At 41.9% G+C, this 18,912-nt stretch overlaps 2 protein-coding genes across 7 annotated transcripts in view; one reads left to right on the top strand and one right to left on the bottom strand.

The window, feature by feature from the left end:
• Nucleotides 1-18,912, bottom strand: part of LOC121396962 — a 338,181-nt gene that overhangs the window by 119,425 nt on the left and 199,844 nt on the right. The window lies entirely within an intron of this gene.
• Nucleotides 2,947-18,912, top strand: part of LOC108704531 (gastrula zinc finger protein XlCGF26.1-like) — a 38,813-nt gene continuing 22,847 nt past the window's right edge. For 2 of the 5 annotated variants that reach the window (XM_041572621.1, XM_041572620.1), the window contains exons 1-3: nt 2,947-3,375; nt 10,457-10,568; nt 11,140-11,202. The gene's annotated coding sequence lies outside the window, so the exon portion shown is untranslated. Of the gene's footprint in view, nt 3,376-7,752; nt 7,919-10,456; nt 10,569-11,139; nt 11,203-18,912 lie in introns of those variants that run through there. The other 3 variants (XM_041572622.1, XM_041572623.1, XM_041572624.1) reach the window with 3 other exon arrangements.

Below are 18,912 nucleotides of genomic sequence, written 5' to 3'. Positions count from 1 at the left end.
TAGGGGGCACAATCTCTTAAAATACCTGTGTGATACTTAGGGTCCACAGTCTTGTCTCTTTTATGGTCACAGAACCCCTCAGTTACATCTAACACGCATATCATTTAGGGGGTACAGTATCCTTTATAGTCCCTGTATAAATAAGCCTGTAGCTTTGCGCCTTTACATGGCTACAACCTCTCATTGACTTCTAATATCCTTACAATTTACAGTGGGGTTGCAGTATCCCTTATAATATGAGTGACAGTCAATTAGCTAACTCAGCCTGCAGCCATATGCATTTATATGTCCCAAACCCCTCAGTGACTTTTAATATCCTTATAATTTACAGTGGGGATACATTATCCCATATAATACTTGGATGATACTCAGAGTTCCCACTATAACTCTAGCCTGCAGCCTTGTGCCTTTATATGGTGACAAAACTCCTCAGCGACATCTAATATCCTTATCATTTATCGAAAGGGGTGCATAATCCCTTATAATAAACAAGTGATACTCAGAGTTCCCTGTATAACTCAGCCTGCAGCCTCGTGAGTTTATATGGCCACAGAATTCTTCAAGGACTTCTAAAATCCGTATAATTTACAGTAGGATTACATTATCCATTATAATACATGAGTGATCATCAAGAGTTTCCTGAATAACTTTGAATCCCTCAGCGACTTCTAATATTTTTATAACTTACAGTAAGGGTTCATTATCCTTTATAATACACGAGTGATAGTCTCCTGTTTAACTCAACGTGCAGCCTTGTGCCTTTATATGGTTGCAGAACCAACCGCTTAGTGAAATCGAATATCCTTATTATTCACAGTAGGGGGCACAGTGTCACTAGCATCCATCTATTTCAGATAAAGATGTCTAGATGAACTGCCTGCAAATAAAGGAGATCATTTGCAAGGTGCAACAATTAAAAATGTTTTTTTTTGTACTTTGCATTTAGCCCTATGGGCTGCACCCAAAGAGAAAAAGACATAATTAATAACTATCTATGGCAAGTGTTAAGCACAGAGTTGCCTTGCAGATGACGTGCTATGCTCAAATCCAGGTCCAGCTCCAGGTCTTCTTCTGGCGCTTTGGTAATTTTCATCACTTTCGGCGCATGCGCAGTTGTCTTGTACTTTAAAGCAATGCCTTTAAGGGTGTAGGTTTTAAAGGGGCTCACCTTTATGGTAACTTTTAGTATGTTATAGGACGGCTAATTCTAAGCAACGTTTCAACTGCTCATTTTTTCTTTTTTTAAAGTTTTTGAATTATTTGGATTCTTCTTCCGGCTTTCAAATGAGGGTCACTGACCCCATCTAGAAAACAAATGCCTGTACCGCTACAAATGTATTGTTACTGCTACTTTTTTTATTACTTATTTTTCTATTCAGTCCGTCTCCTATTCCAGTCTCTTATTCCAATCAGTGCATGGTTGCTAGGGTAATTTGGCCCCTAGTAACAAGATGGCTGAAATTGCAAACTTGAAAGCTGCTAAATAGCTAAAAAAAAAAAAAACAACTGCAAATTGATTCAGAATATCACTCTCTCTACATTATAGTAAAAGTTAATATAAAGGTGAACAACACCTGTAACTAAATGCTGAACTATATCCTGAAGTCATTGATCAAATACACACCCAGCATTCTTTATTTTATTTAGGGACCTGTGTGCGATCCAGGAATGCTCAAATCAGTTCCCATTCAGCTTGCCCTTTGCTATTAATCAAGATAGAAAGTAGGACAGCGGAACAGGGGTCACGGGCTGCATTCCCGGTACAGTCTCCCCTGCACTGCCTGCCGCTGCCGAACTAAAGAGCTCCCTGCGCAATCTTTCAAATAAAGCGACATGAAATGCTGTCTAGATCCAAGTTGCTAATGGTACAGAGGATCTTTACAGATTAGGAAATAGATCTTTCAGTGTGGTTGGGCTAAATCCTAGTGGGAAAAGGTACAGTAATAGAAACTAGACAATTCAGTCAGACATAGCTAGTTGCAAGTTGCTAATGGTACAAAGCTACTTTACAGATTAGGAAATAGATCTTTCACTATAGTTGTGCTAAATCCTAGTGGGCAAAGGTACAGTAATAGAAACTAGACAATCCAGTCAGACATAGCTAGTTCCAAGTTGCTAATGGAACAATTTTCTAGTTGGAAAATGAATAGAAACTAGACAATATAGTGCATGTAAATTACATCCCACTTATTAGTGTTTTGAAGGACTTGTGGGTATGATTAAGCTCATTTATTTTAAAGGTCTACTCTCCCTTTTACTCTATATAGTATATCATGGTACTTATAGGATAATGGCAGCAACTATGATTTAGTGTATTTTACACAAAGAGTCAATTTCCTAGTGGGAAACACAATATGATTTGCTCTTAGTGGGTTCTCTGCTCCGCTCTACTGGTATATTATAAGACACTAGAATCTAGTGTATTTTGTATGTTGCTTACATACATCTTTGCTTACCTGGGATATTATCCACTAGGATCTAGTGTTTTCAGTATGAAGCGTCTATTTCTTAGGGCAGGCAGGGCATGGGACAAAGAGGGGGCAGAGGGCACACACCTGAAATGATCAGCGTACACAAAAAAAGTCACCAACCACTTCAAAATAAGCACACACATCAAAACTAAGAATCCACACACCAAAAAATAAAAAATGTCATATATAAGTAGGCTCCAATAAGCTTTTTAATTAAGGGCACACACCATACAGAGACACGTCCAGGAACATTAAATGCCCCACGCTGATGCAACTGCAGATCCTTTTTACACAAATACACATGTATTCCACCAACATGCAAGTCTACTGCAAGAAATGATAATGCCACGCAATACTCACATACAAGAGCTTGTGGCAGTGACTGCGTTCGCTGAAGCGTTCTTTCCCATTCATCCGCGAGTACCCACTGAGCTGGACTCACGTGCATTCTGTTTATGTACTTGGAAGAATTTGAAGAATGCTTCACCTAAGGCGACCTGTCACGTGTTGTTAGAGACGTCCCCAGGCTTCCCCCCTCCTCCATCCCAGGTGGCCATCATTATTGGCACACAATGTGACACCCCACTCTCAGTCCCCACACCTGCCTGCCAGGCGCTGATGAGATAACCCGCTCCATCCTTTTCACAAACCTGCACCGCAGCCTCCATTTGCTCCGACCCGATTACCCACCAGCCAAGGCAATTGTTATTCTACTCGCGCGCGAAGAATGGGGTGGGCGTGGCTAGCAGGATGGCTGTGGGCAGGGTCAGAGACTGCATGTGACTGGTGACGCGATAGGCCGTTTAGCAACTTGGAACTAGCGTATCCACACTTACTGTCAAACCGCGGCTTCCCTCACTTCCGCTATACGAGCGCTCACGAAAAGACCCCCAAGGGATCTGAGGTGAGTGCGCTGGGGAAAGGTACAGTGTGCGGGTCCCTGTATCCCTAGAAGCTTTGCCCGTAGCCCCTGTGCCTTTTGTGTGAGGCGCAGCCATGAGTCTCCGGGCAGCTGCGTGCCTCTGGACACTGCAATTTCTCTTGCTCCATATATATATATATATATATATATATATATATATATATATATATATATATATATATATATATATATATATATATTAGTGATGCCTACAGATGGGACTATATCACGTGTATAAGTAGATCTGGCAGCTCTACAGCTACTTAAACTTCCTGGATGGGGAAACAGACCCAACAGGAACCTAAAGAGTTAAACAACTACACAGGTTGCTTCCATGCTGGAACCCTGCTTTGTGATAACCGATCGCTACCCGTAGCCCCTCTATAACCCTGGAAGTCCTGTATCCGGGGCTTCGGCTGTCGGGGACAATCAGAAGCTGAGATTTACAGACGCTCTTTTTCTCTGTATATGAATAAACTTTATTCACAAACTAAAAGTGTCAGGCCCTAATAATAAATAAATAACAAGTGTCTAAATAGTATTATTATGTCGTGTAATCGCTTGATTCTAAGCAACTTATTTATTTATTTTAGTTCTTTTTTAATTACTTGCCTGCTTTTGATTCTTTCCAGATTTCAAATGGGGGTCGTCGACCCCCCCCATAAAAATACTCTGTAAGTGCAGGGGCACACAAAGCTACTGGGGGAGATTAGTCACCCGGTGACAAATGGCTTCTTCTTCCAGTAGGGTTGCCACCTTTTTTGGAAAAAAAATACAAGCCAACATTTTGGAAATAAAAAGAGGGAGAAAAATGGTGCCATGTCCATTTTTTGTGGCCACATCCCCGTAATTGCCATGTTCATTTTACAAAATTTGGCAGGTTAGGAATGTTTGAACATATTTCTGTGTTTTTTTTTTCAATTACAGTTTTGCTAATGAAGGTGAATTGCCCTTTAAGCTGTGAGTCTAAGGGGCAAATTCACTAACCTCCAAAAATTTGCCAGCGACGGCTTCACTCACAGCGCAACACTTCGCCAGGCGTAGATTTGCCAGGACAATGCTAATTCACTAAGATCCGAAGTTGCGTCCAGGGCGCCTAACGATGGCGAAGTTGCACTAGCATTACTGCGGCAAGCAAAGCGAAGTTGCGCTAGCGTTGGCTAATTTGCATATGGCGGGAAGTTAAAGTACAATGGACGTATGTGTTGCAGCAAATACATTACACTATACAAGCCCAGGGAACCTTAATAAAATAAAATAGAGTTGTTATATTGCCCTACACATGAGCCCACTGTATAGTTTATGTGCCGTATGTTAGGAAATGTAGGGGGGAGCCCTGGTACCCGAAAACAAATTTATGCTCTTTTTCAGCCTATCACCCTGAAATAGGTAAAGACGCCAGCGTTTTTTGGGACTGAGGTGGCAAAGGCAAGTCTGGTGCAAGAGGTAACGTTCAGTAAAATCCGCATCTTAGTGAATTTGTGTAGTTACATCCATTCTCCAGAGAGCAAAGTCGCCAGGCATTAGGGAGCGAAGTACTTCTAGAGACTATATCCTTCGCTAGCGAATTTACGACGGCGACCGAAATGACGAATTTTTGCCCACGTTTAGTCACTTCGCCCCTAACTTCTTCCAAGGGACCTGATATCTTATATTGTTGCTTATCTCAAAATTGTTACAAATGTATCTTATCTGCAGCTGTGGCTTTTCTGGGCTCTCTGTCAAAAGCCAATGAAGTTTGAAACATTGTTTCTTTTTCTGGCTGTTTAGTGGAGAGAAAACCGTGACTTTCCAGTACAAACAAGGCACTGTCAAAAGAGGGACTGCCCCTCTGAAAACAGGACAGTTGGGAGGTATGCAGCCTTCCTATATATATCTTTTTTTCCATTAATAACATTGAGATCAACCATAATTTTTATCGGCCAGGTGGATTGCTTCGTTTTCCGAAGTCGCCCAAAGTTTCCTCATGAGGCGGCTTCGGAAAACGAAGCGCTCCGAGTGCCATCCCGCCAGCGATTTACATTCTAGCCGGAGGGGAGGCAGTTCAGGGAGATTAGTCGCCCAAAGAAGAAGCGATCTGTCGCTGGCCGACTAATCTCCCCCAGAAGCTTCCTGTGCCCCTGCACTAAGTCTACACATTTATTTTACTCATCTTTTCCATTCAGGCCTCTCCTATTCATATTCCAGTCTCTCGTTCAAATCAATGCATGGTTGCTAGGGGAATTTGGACCCTAGCAACCAGATTCCTGAAATTGCAAACTGGAGAGCTGCTGAATAAAAAGCTAAATAAATCAAAAACCACAAATGAAAACCATCTGCAAATTGTCTCAGAATATCCCTCTCTACATCATACTAAAAACTTATTTAAAGGTGAACAACCCCTTTCGATACTAGTCACAAGTTATTTGGCACTATAATAAGCCTATGATTAAGGGAGCTATTCCTGAAATGCCTCAGGCGTACTAGTCTGCAGCAATAAACCTGCATTTCAGCGCTTCCTTTTCATGTTGTTTGCTCTGAATACTCACACCTATTAAGTGTCCCTAAAGATGCCTGTGGGTGCTAACTGCTCAAGACCAGGGTATAGATATATATATATATATATATAGTGTAGTGTCTCTTTAAATGAGAACTAAAGCCTAGCTAAAGCAGTAGGCTAGAAATGTTGTAGCCCCAGTAGCTCCCCATCTTCTTTTCTGCTGATTCACTGCACATGCTCTGTGCTGCTGTCACTTACTGAGCTTAGGGACCCACTCACAATATACAGTACACATAGAAAGAAATGTCACAATATAAGGCTGATTAGTAATTAATACAGATAATTACTACATGGCAGCACAAAAACCAGTGCAAGTAGCATGAGAATTTAATAATCAGCCCTGTAGCATCAGCTTATATTACAGACCAACCTCATTTTCTGCTGGATAATTAGTGGCGACCCCTAAGCTTCTCAACAGCTGCTCAGAGCCCACTGAGCATGTGAGTGTCACAGACACTTTCCAAGATGGTGACCCCCTGTGACAAGTTTGAAGTCCTGGATCATTGCTGCTATTGACAAGCTGAAACTTTAGGCTGGTGCAAAAAGTTCAGTATGTTAAATATTGCATTTTAAACCATATTCATTTTTAGGGTTTAGTTCTCCTTTAACTGTGCAGAGGAAAAGAAGCTGAACAACTATTCAGCTTTTTTTTCCCCTACCAGTGTGGCACATCAGCTCCCATGCTTTATCTGTACTGTGTAAATATATTCGTCTGCTTTTCATGAGCTCACAGGTCCAAGCTATAGTTTTTGTTAGAGCAGATAATGCCATGGCTTCATCTGGTGTCTTTCTTCATAAGCAGATGCAGGGAGGTATAGTAACTATCCAGAAGGTGGCAAATGTACATAACAAGCTCATCTCCAAACTATCCCGTTTTCTTTAGGACAGTCTCGATTTTGACAGCTCAGCACACAGTCCTGGGTTTCTTACTGAAATGTCCCGACTTTCTCTTTGATCTCCCGCACTGATGCCAGAAACAGATAGAAAGTTTCAAAAACTTCATTAAAGTAAGAGGCTTTTTGGCAGAGAGAGCCTATGATTTAGTGCCCTTTAGGCACAAAACGCGCAAGGCGGATATTTTGTAATGCTTTTTCTTTAAAATGAACTTTTTTTAATGCACCACTCATTTTTTAGTCCAATATGGGGACAACCTGTACAAGTGTTTTCCAATAACATATGCTTTTTGGCAGAGAGCCTAGAACAGTCAGTAGTTTCACTTGGATACCTTAGTAGCAATTTAAGATAAGCAAAGATACAATTGTAAATATTTAAGATAAACACGTCTCTTGGGAGAATTGAGACTAGCAGCTTAAAGGGCACTTCATCTTCATTAGTGAAACTGTTATAACACATAACTGCGAGGAACACTGTCCGCGCTCTCCCTCCGGCAGGTCGGCGTCACATCCAAAATGGCTGTGCAATAAACAATTGTAGCCATGGAAATGCAACACTTTATGGGCTACTGGGGGTCAGTGACCCTTAAATGAAAGCTGGGAAGAGTCAGAAGGAGGGAAATAGTTTTAAAAACTATAATTAAAAAACAAAGACCAACTGAAAAGCTGCTCCCTGTTTGAACTTAGGAAGCTGTTTTCACAATCACTTCCTGGTTAATATAATATGGCACCTCATGAAATGAAAGAACTACAGTCAATTTATGGGGAGAATGGGCCCTCGTATTTGGAAAGCGGGGCTGACACTGAAGGCAACTGTGTTAACTTTGTTTTATACAGTACAGTGGCTGTCACCTCCGCTTCCTGTCATCCCTAACACGGAACTTGCGTCAGTGACAAGCCACGCCCATCGTGACAGAACGTGGGCCAATGAACTTTGTTTAAATTAACAACAGGTTTCATTTCCATAGTTAAATTAAGCCTCGGTCTCATTGGACGCTATAATTACGTCACCGGAAAGTGGAAGAGAAGGAGTGAGTGAGTGAGTGAGTGTTGCATTTTCACAAGTGGGAAGAAGAACAGAACGAAGTGTGAGGTATTTATGGGCTGTGGCCTGGTTGTACGGGGCAGTGGGCTCTGGTTACATTGATCTTATTATCCTCAATGAGGGGAAGAAGCAACATAATGTAATACTGACAACATGTCAATTTCCACCTCACTGGGGCTTGTTTATAAACTCTGGCCACTTCCACCAGGGCAGTAACCCACAGACAGCAACCAATCAGAGACTAATGTTTCAGACACCTGCTATAGGAAAAAAATACTTTGCCATGGGTTATTAGCCCAGCTTGGTAATATGTTCATTTTCCTATAAAAAGGCACACTGTAGACATGGGGTATAAAGGGAACCAGTAAGAGCTTTATAACCAACTGGCTAACATTAGGTTCAAAGCTTTAGTAGTCCAGGTACATGTGGTAGTGCGTTCTGTGCCCGGCTTCCTACCAGCCCTAGCAGGGTAGTAATATAAATATTATGTGACGTGTGAACCCCAATAAATGGGTTTGTATGTGATTATACAACTGTTGTGACGTGTGAACCCCAATAAATGGGTGTGTTTGTGATTATACAACTGTGGTGATGTGTGAACCCCAATAAATGGATATGTATGTGATTATACAACTGTTGTGATGTGTGAACCCCAATAAATGGATATGTATGTGATTATACAACTGTTGTGATGTGTGAACCCCAATAAATGGATATGTATATGATTATACAACTGTCGTGATGTGTGAACCCCAATAAATGGGTGTGTATGTGATTATACAACTGTGGTGACGTGTGAACCCCAATAAATCAGTGTTTATGTGATTATACAACTGTTGTGATGTGTGAACCCCAATAAATGGTTATATATGTGATTATACAACTGTTGTGATGTGTGAACCCCAATAAATGGGTGTATATGTGGAACAGTGGGCTCTGCTCTCTTGTACAGTGCTGCAGAATGTCTAGACACCTGATAAATGTGTGTTACTACTACTACTTCTATTAATAATAATAGAATAATAATGCAGAGTATCAAATGGCAGACATATAACTAGAGTTTAGGTAAATATATGCTCATATAAAAACCTATTTCCAATTGGTGGCTCCAAGTAAAAGTGTCAGCACGCTGTATGTAGGGCCAGGCAATTCTGCATGTATTTTAGTTTTTGTTTTCTGAACAAATGCTCATTGTTGCTGGTCTCGATGGGTAGTCGCCTGCTGTCAATGGAGTAGTATTGTAACTCGTAACTTTACATGTTCCATACACACAGCCAGGTACGCCTACTCCTCCTAGCAAATTCCCCCAGTACAAGACTTGCTGATAAAAAATGTTTTTTAAAAATATAAAAAAGGTTGTGCTTCCAGTTTTGCACCTGCTCTGTGCATGAGATTCCTGTATGCAAAACCTCTGGATATGTGCTGCACTTAAAGGGTTAGTTCACCTTTAAAATAACGTAGTATGGTGCGTTTGGTAATATTGTGACACAATTCTCAATCTTGCCTTCATTTTTTGTGGTGGGTTTTTTTTTTTTTTTTCATTATTATTTTAAGCTTTTTGCTCAGCAGCTCTTGAGTTTGAAATTAAAGCAGCTATCTGGTTGCTCTGGTTTCCTGTAACAACAAGGCATTTGCTTGAATAAGATACTGGAAATGAATAGAAGAGGGCCTAAATTAAAAAAAAAAAAGAAACAGGTATAAAGAGGCATGACACCAATAAGGGCAATGATACATGGGGAGATTGTAGCCCCAGTTAAAAATTCACTACAGCAGGTGACACACTTTCCCAAAAATTCCTTGCCCTTCTCTAATACTCTAGTCGCAGCAAGTAAGTTAAATTACTCACAGAGATTCAGCTTAAACAAGTAGAAATACCTGCTGCTGTGCCCCAGTCCCGTTTTCCCATGCCCCAGTCACTCTGCTAATAGTGGCATAGATTGGCCTTTATACACCTCTCGGCTTCCCATTTTAACTTCTTCTTTTTATCCCTCATCCCAAAATGCATTAGCAAATGCCGCATGTTTCTGAGAACCATACAAACATGCTCACTGAGTATCTACACTAGTAGAGTGTAACTCATTACATGTAACACATTCGTTACTACATACTAAGCTAGTCACTCTGCAAATAGTGGCATGGGGGGGGTTACTATACAAAGTTAGGTGTAACCTAGCACATAGAAGTTATGGTGGGGAAACTGGCACTGTCAGCATGTGTGTTGTGTAGTACTGGTGTACACAATAAGTTGCTTAGTAGCACTGGGGCACGTATAACTGAGCAGTGTTGTGGTGGTTTTATGTCTTCGTTACATTAATATTGTTCCATTACTTGCATGTGCAACCAGATCAGAACATTCCAGATCACACAGCCTTCTCTGGCAGAAGCTGGCACTAATGCTTATTTTACATGCCCGGCATAGTCTTTAAGATTCTGATTTCACAACCAAATTCAGATAAGAGTCCTCATTGGGAAGCTGAATTAAGCAAACTCTCTTTATGTCCTCATGTCACTCTTGTGCAAGCAGCGGGGAATTTGTACACTTTAGTCAGCAGCCTGTGACTGATCTTATTGGCTCTTCTCTTGTAGCTTCTGGGAACAGAGACATCATGAGTCTACAGTGGACGGCTGTTGCAACCTTTCTGTATGTGGAAGTGTTTTTAGTGTTGCTGCTGTGCATTCCCTTCATTTCCCCCACAAGGTAGGAAGAGTCTCTGTGGTACCCTTCATTCTGCTACTGAGCTCAAATTCTGTGTCCCCTTTTATTTTCTGTAATATGCTGTGTGTGGCATTTAGAAATGAATTATGGCGTGCTGTATTGCCCATGGGAGAGGAGATTTCCAGCGGGCGATAAAGCTCCCCATCTATCATAGCTCTGACGTATGCTATTGGAACTTATTTTAAGTGTTATCATGTAGCTTTTTCTATTGACAACACTTTAAAGGGATCATTTACCCAAGTGCTACAAGAGGAATCAAACTCAGAACTCTCACACACAAGGGAAATCAACAACCTCTGAGCTATTGCATCCCTTGATACAAACCAATGATTTTTTTGTAAATATATAGCTCATAAAAGTTCCAGCAGCACATTAAAGGGATTGCTTCCTCTCTCTCTCTATATATATATATATATATATATATATATATATATATATATATATATATATATATATATATATATATATATATATAGTTAGGTAAATAGGATGATTAACAGCTAACATCATATACTCAACTGACTTTATTTCTCTATAAATGAACAAATCACAGGGAGAAGTTTCTTTATTGAGATTCACTTTGGATTTAGAAAGAAAAGATGGAGCTGCCCTTACGGTAGGTGTAGGTGAGATGAGCAAAAACCATTTAAACTGCCAAATCCTTTGCACTTTACCCCACTTCTTGGACTCTTTGAGATTATAGACGGCAAGTGTGTATTTGGCACAAGTGCTACACAGGAGCAGTGTCTCCCCCTCGCTTGCACCTCATTCATTTGGCCTGGGCTCCTGGGGGAGTTGGACAGACTTTGATGGGGTCTTGGATAGGAGGCAGGGGTTAGGGTGATCCTTCCTGGAGGATATGTGTCATTCCTTTATCTTCTTTTACTGGTTGTAGTACAAACTGATACAATAAAACTTGCGCTTCTTTTATAATATGTTCATTTGTGTTAAGTTTTATGGTTAATAAATCACTTTATCCTTCTCTAGCCGCTGCCTGGAGTCCAGTTATTGGGGGAGAGGGACAAGAGGTAACGCAGACTCAACGAATAAAAAGCAAAATAATTCAAAACCCACAAATAAAAGCAAATTATCTCAGAATCTCAGTCTCTACATCATACTGAAAGTTAATACAAAGGTGAACAAGCCCTTTACAGTTGCACAACATTCATTCCCTGCCTCATTCCTGCAGTTTTGTGTCGGAGTCATTTGCTATGAAACAATTCTATTCCAGAGCCTGGGGAAAGGGACTTCTGCCAATGTACTTGTCCTGTCAATCAAAATCTGTCCCACTTCACTTCCCTGTACTTCTTGCTGTGCATTGTATTGTATGTAGAGTTGCACCTCACCCCTTTACAACTGGGGAATCCACAGCCTGTATGGCTAATTAGCAATTCATTTAGATGCTGCAGACTCAACTGATTTATGTGCAGCCATGCATCTAAATTAATTGCTAATTAACCATGCTGGCTGTGGATTCATTATGTGTTCAGTTTTAGAGCTTTTTACTCACTGGTGGTTTTTCCTGCGCAGAAGTAGACGCACTCAATTATTGTCAAGGAGGCTGAACTCACACAGACGCATGTAAGCTCCAAAACGCAGGTGGGACGCAGCATGTTCCATTTCACCTGCATTCGGCACATAAATGCATCTGAGTACAGCCCCCTTGTCAATAATTGAGTGCGTCTACTCCTGCGGCTGAACAGAAGAAAGCACAACGCAGGGGAGGGCAGGAAAAACCACCAGTGTGTAAGAGATGGGAAGATTAGTTGCCTAGCAACAAATCTTTACTACTTTGGGCGACTAATCTGCCTGAAATGTCTTTCCATCGGCAAGAATACGAATCACAGACGGGATGGCATGTGAATTGCTTCAGTTGCCTCACAAGGAAACTTCGGGCAACTCACATGCCATCCCACCCTAAATTATTGCAGATGGGAAGGCATTTTGGGCAGATTAGTCGCTGGGCAACTAATCTCCCCTTAAAGGGGTGAGGTACAACCCTACTCTGGTAGCCACACTGACCAGCTCCACCAACTCACGGCTCCGCTCACCTTCTGCAGCTGCAGCCCCCCAGCTCCTCTGTCCTTCACACTCTCTCCCACTTGCTGACACTCCAATTCACTTTCCTTTTCCACCTGTTGTGTCTGTTGCGAAAACGCTGGGGTTGCTAGGATATGGCGTGACTGCCAATGTAGTTCTTATTGCACATTTTTTTAAAAAAAAGCACCCATAGTCTATTCTCGCGCGATGTTTTCCCGAGGAAACGATCGGTTAGGGAGCCGCGTCACCACGCCAAACGTATCATCGGCGGAAGGGACGTAGGCACATGTGACGTCACAGACGCGAACGTTCGGGTAGCGCGCGAAAATAGAAGTGAACGCATCATAGAAGAGGGTATTTATTTCATTGCTAATCCCCCTACACATCAGAATCCCCTTGACAAAGGCAATTTGCCGAAACGTTGGGGTTATTCTCATTTTGGCAGGTGTATTCGCTCCTTGTAGTCTTCTTTTCTGCCTTGCTTGTACCTTAAGGGTGGTATGTATATTAACATCATGTGAAATGTTTTCTGTTTTTGTCAAACATTATGCTTTTTGTGTGCTTGTTTCTTTTTAACTAGTAAAACATATTTCAATCTTACCACCTGAGTCTAAGGATTTGTGTTTGAGTGTGCAGACCTGAATTTTTGTATATACTATATTTGGTTGCTCTGTAGGGGTGATCTAAAGGTTATTTTGCACCTCCCACTGCATTGTTTTCTGTTGTATATTTTGAATAAGGTGTGCCCTCCATTTATCTGTATTTTCAAGATACAGGTGTGCTCAGTTATGACTGAAGATGTTGGCATATGTTGAAGCCATATTTCCCCCCATGCTTGAACATGTCTCATTCTCATGTCTATAAATAATTTTTCCCCAAATTGAAATTGCCTGTATAAAGGCTATCCTACAAAAAATGGACAGATAGATCAATATTTGTGAAAAACTCTGTTATGGCCTCAGTTCCCTCACTATGTGGTAAAGACATATACTGTACAGGTCCTTCATGTCTATAGTACACAATTTGATGAATTGCGATGGCTGTTCCCCATATGAATAATTAATCAAATCTATCACCAACATATAGAATGGGACCCCAATGAAATAAGATGGATCTCAAAAACACAACCATGATCCACCCCATACATGCCTTTTATATAAAAACAGACATAAACTTTAAAGACCCCATTCATTCTCCCACAGGCCTCACCCCCTTTGTGACCCACAAATCACACCCCCAGATGGTGACTCTGATGGCAAGTGTTGCTTCTTGACAATATACAATATGTCTCAATAAAGCTGGACAGACACAACAATATGCACTTGTTTGACAATCTGCCCAAACTGACTAACCAAATCATTTGCTGATTCAAACATTCAGCCTCAGGGCCAACAATCCGATCAGAGGAGGGGGCTGTGTGAAGGAATGTGTCCATAGCCCAGCGTGGTCCTCACGCTACATACAATGTGGGCCTCCTGATCCCAATAAGTGTTTGATCCAATTTGCCATGTTTTTTGGCTTTTGCAGGATAAATAGACTTTTAAGGTGAAATAAAAGTCTCTTGGATGTATGTTTCCTTATAATAGTACTGTCCATGTGTTATGGTCTTCAGAAGCAATGTCCTATTTGCCTTACAAAAAGTCTGTGGTTGGAATAGATGAGTCTCTAACACAAGGGAGGCTTGTTGTGATTAGTCCCTTTCTGAAGTGGGATAGCAAGGTGGTTCAATTTGTGCCTTGCTCTATCATGGACTGTACTTTATATCATGCTTTGTCCAACTTCCCCTAACAATAACATGCCATATATATTTGTGAAAGCTGTTGGTGGCTGTTATATAAAATCTATTTGCTCTTTTTATGGCTTATAATTAGTGCCTCATTTCTGAATCCAAAGGGCAAAAGTGTTGGAGCTCTAAGTGGCACTTACTGGGATAAAACATCTAGTGCAAGGTGCAAAGTGTGGTGCTATAGACAGAGAGCAACTGCTCAATTGTGCTGCCACCAAACTCTCTCTGAAAACATCACTGATGAACACAGCACTGTATTTTGAAAGGCTCAGCTCTTGGCACTCTGTACTTTGCATAAAGGGGTGCAAGCAGGGCCAATATTTGGAGGGGGAGAAGAAGGAAATGTCCTGGTTTCAAAGAAATTTTCCAGTAAAAGCACAAAAGTTATGTCAACACTTACAACAGTTACATAAACTTTGCAACATTATATGAACATCTCCAACATGAACTTTTTAGCATGGGTAGGAATAGGAATAGTAGCAACAGGTATGCAATTTACTTAACTTGTACAAAAATGTACGTTACTTCCGAAGACAGTTATGTATCAAGCAATGACAAGGCAGAGCAGTGTGACAGGGCAGGTAGCTTTAAACTTTGGGTAAACTTCACTGACACGCAATGAGCTGACGGACTTACTAGCACATTTATTATTTTTACTATTTATATGAACTTCTACAGACTATTTATTGGGCCCTACAACAAGATCATTGGGCCCCTAAACTTTTTTTATTTAAAGTAATGCAAAAACCTAGGTAACTTCCATTTTAAGCCAAACAGAATGGAGGCAGGAAGGAGTGTAGGGTTTAAACTTAGGGCCATTTTACAGACACCCTATATACTGGCCGACATTGGGCATCAGCAGATGAAATGTTCATACCTGCAACCTGATTCCAGAACTGACCAATTTCATAGTAGATGGATATGCACGTTGAAATGCATTTATTACTTCTCACCACTTTGCCTGTGGAGAAATTAGAGAGGCAGTGCCATATAAACAGCAGACAATTATTCAAGCCAAGTAGACATATACCTCAGATTCCATCCCTATTTTGGTTTTTAGAGAATATGGCTATGGCTAAAAAGAGAAAGTATAATTCCCAATGGTTGATGGGTTCAGAAGCCCTGTATACTTTGGCTTGGTGTCTGGGAGACTGGAAGAATGATGCAAAGTATAGCAGACCCCCCAATTCTGGTACTGACTTCCCCACAGTTACAGGTCTGCTGTAGCACTGGACTGGGGGGTCTGAGACCCACTGGCCCTGATGCCTTAGGGAACCCCCCCCACCCAGCCAAACCAAGGGGAACAAACATTGATGCAAAACTGGGGAGCTCTGGTTTCACAACATATGGTAGGCAAATTGATTTTCCTCTCAGATACAATAATATGAAAGCCCAGAGATAATACTGAATGTGTGCAATTCAAGGGGAATGGCAATGGGATATTGTTGTTCCCCATTCAGGATAACCACATGCCTTTTTAATACAACTTTATTAATATGTGTAGACCAAATACAAAATGTGAGTAAATGAGCATTTAGCACAACCAGCAATACTGCAGGCTTTCTTCCTAAAAGGGACACAGTAAATAAGGATGAAACGCAAACTATACATAGTTTATTCACTAACTGAACAGTTATGTCCCATGTGGCCCTCCTTCTTGTTGCCGACTAACAGGTTAGAGAGATGCAATGGATAAAGATATGATCCGACTCTTATGTTAGACCTCCCTTCACTCCAGCCTTTACAGGTTAAATACATTTCTCTTTCTAGTACAACTGCTACTATAATGACACTCTGTCAGTTGGTTGAATTGGCATATGATATACATGTGAGCAGTAACGCCACATCAAGGCTTCAACTACGTTACTGTCACCTATTGCAGCAAATGGCTCACCCGATGACTTGCTGCAGTAGTTTCTTATGTGGCCAGGTAGAGGCTGATATAAGCCTTCATGGGACCCCTCCTCCTCAGATCAGACTGGGAGGTGTAAGGAACAAAAAGTTCCCCAATGAATAATCTACAATAACACACACACACCCACATCACTCATTCACTCATTATTTTTCTCTGTGGCAAATCCCATGGTCAGTGAGACTGGGATTCCACTCCCCACTGCTTTGCTAACTATATAATTCCCTCCAGAAGTTCCCAATACAATATGGCATTAAGATTAGATATGTGGTCTGGCTCCTATCAATGGTTTAAGGACACTGTTAGTAATTGAGAGCGAGCGTGTCCATCAAGTTTAATCTAGATCAGTGCTGTCCAATTTATATAGTACAGAGGCCGGAATTTTTCTAATCTACATGGTGGAGGGCCGATAATGGAAGCCAGTGTAGCCACTCCGTGTTTTTAGACCACACCCACTTTAAACCACACCCATGTTACCACAAGACCATGCCGACATTAATAGCACACCAAAAAACCAGATGGTTAGTGCTCACTGTAGAGATCAGGGCTGGAACTAGGGGTAGGCAGCAGGGGCGGATTAACGCCTAGGCTACCCTAGGCTATAGCCTAGGGGCCCATTGGTAGTAGGGGCCCATGGGTTTTTTACTAAAACATTTTTTTTTAATTTTAAAGATCTACCGGTTCCAGGTCGGCCCCCCGGGCCCCCCAGCTTGGGGACTGGGAGAAGTAAAAGGTATGCGGCGTGTGTGTGCGCAGCATTATGATGCGCCTCTCTGCATTAAGCCAGACTGGGTGTTTGGAACGAGCTCACCAGTGATATCACTGGTGTGCGCCGAAGGTTTAAAAGAGTTGAGGGTGGCGCACTTTTGCACACACGCGGTGAGAGACTCAGGCAGAGCAGACACGTAGTCTGATTCTGTCTGCCTTCTTTTTTATTTGTTGTTGTTGGGAACTCCATACTGTATTAATCTCTCTTAGACAGTCAGACTTAGTCCCAGCAGGCAGCTAGCTAGAGCAAGGCACGGGGTGGGCTGGGGGCCCAATGGGCCACGGGGCAAGGCCAGCCAGCATAGTAGTGGACGCTAGACAGAAAGTAACAGACTAGCAGCTGCAGTAGCAGTAGCACCCGGTCCTGCAGGACTCAGCGGCACTGTGCCAGTGGGCAGAATTGAATTTTGTGTTTTTTTTTTTTTTAATTTAAAACTTCAGGTGAGCCTGGGGTTGGGTCTGCCAGCAGCAGGGAGGGTGCAGGGAGCCTGCAGACAGTGAAATAATTTTTGCAGACTGTGAAATAATTTCTGCAGACAGTAAAATAATTTTTGTAGCCTGCAGCCAGGTACAGATTTGGGCCGGGGGCCATATGTTTGCTGTTGCTGCTGGGCACAGGTACATAAATACTTGGGGGCAATATGATGTGTTCAGATTTATTTTTGGCTGCTGCTGGCACAGGTAAAGATTGAGGGCAATATGATGGCTGCAGGAGGGCTGTATGATGGATGGCTGTTGGGCTTGCTGGTACAGGTATGGGGGGCAGTTTAAAGGAGAAGGAAAAGCTAAAATTAAGTAAGCTTTATCAGAAAGGTCTATATAAATACACCAGTAAACCCTCAAAATAATGCTGCTCTGAGTCCTCTGTCAAAAGAAACACTGCATTTCTTTCCTTCTATTGTGTACACATGGGCATCTGTATTAGACTTCCTGTTTTCAGCATAAACCTCCAGAGCAGGGCTTGAGCATCCTCAGTTTGCTCCTCTTCCCCTCCCTCCTCCCATCCCTGCTGTAATCAGAGCTCAGAGCTGTAATTGAGCAGGGAGAGACTCAGGCAGGAACTGATGTCACACCAAGCTTAAATGGCAGCTGCTATCCTAAACAACCAGAGACAGTGTCTAGAGCTGTTTACTGAGGTATGGTAAAGCATTCTGCAGAATAAATATAGCGTTCTAGCTTGCATTATTGTGGCTAATCTCTTGGCAGTAAACTGTCTTGGAGCTTTCCTTCTCCTATAATGGATGGCTACTGGCACAGGTATGGGGCGGCAGTATAATGGATGGCTGCTGGACTTGCTGGTACAGGTACAGAGAGCAGTAATATAAATAAAAACGTGTTGTACATTTTCTTGCTTTCTTTATTTAAAAACCATCATGGTAAGTAGGGAAATGGTAATGCAGGACAGGGGGCGCTGATTGAAGCTCTTGCCTAGGGTGCCAAACTACCTTTGCCCGGCACTGGTAGGGATGCAACTCATGTGAAAAAAGTTGTCATATTAAGACATACCCTTAAATCCATATGCCTCCTCCTCCTCTGTGTATAATGCAGTACCCCAGCATATGATTAAACACCTTAGGGGCCCCTAACAATAATTTTCAAATGCTAACAAACCCCCAGAACAAATACCAGACTTACGTTCCATAGGGATCATAGGTCAGGCAGAGCATGGTAGACACAGGGTGCAAACAGCAGGGAAAGTATGACACACACAGGGAGCATAGGGAAAACAGAACAGAGCTGGAAAATCAGGACCAGTCTACAATGTACTACATACAGTGACACAGTGCTGGTGCCCCATTAGCAGTTTATATAAGGTGTGA

Source organism: Xenopus laevis, chromosome 8L (genome assembly GCF_017654675.1).
Source record: "Xenopus laevis strain J_2021 chromosome 8L, Xenopus_laevis_v10.1, whole genome shotgun sequence".
In the NCBI taxonomy this organism is placed as follows: domain Eukaryota; kingdom Metazoa; phylum Chordata; class Amphibia; order Anura; family Pipidae; genus Xenopus; species Xenopus laevis.
This window is presented reverse-complemented; position numbering and strand designations above follow the sequence as displayed.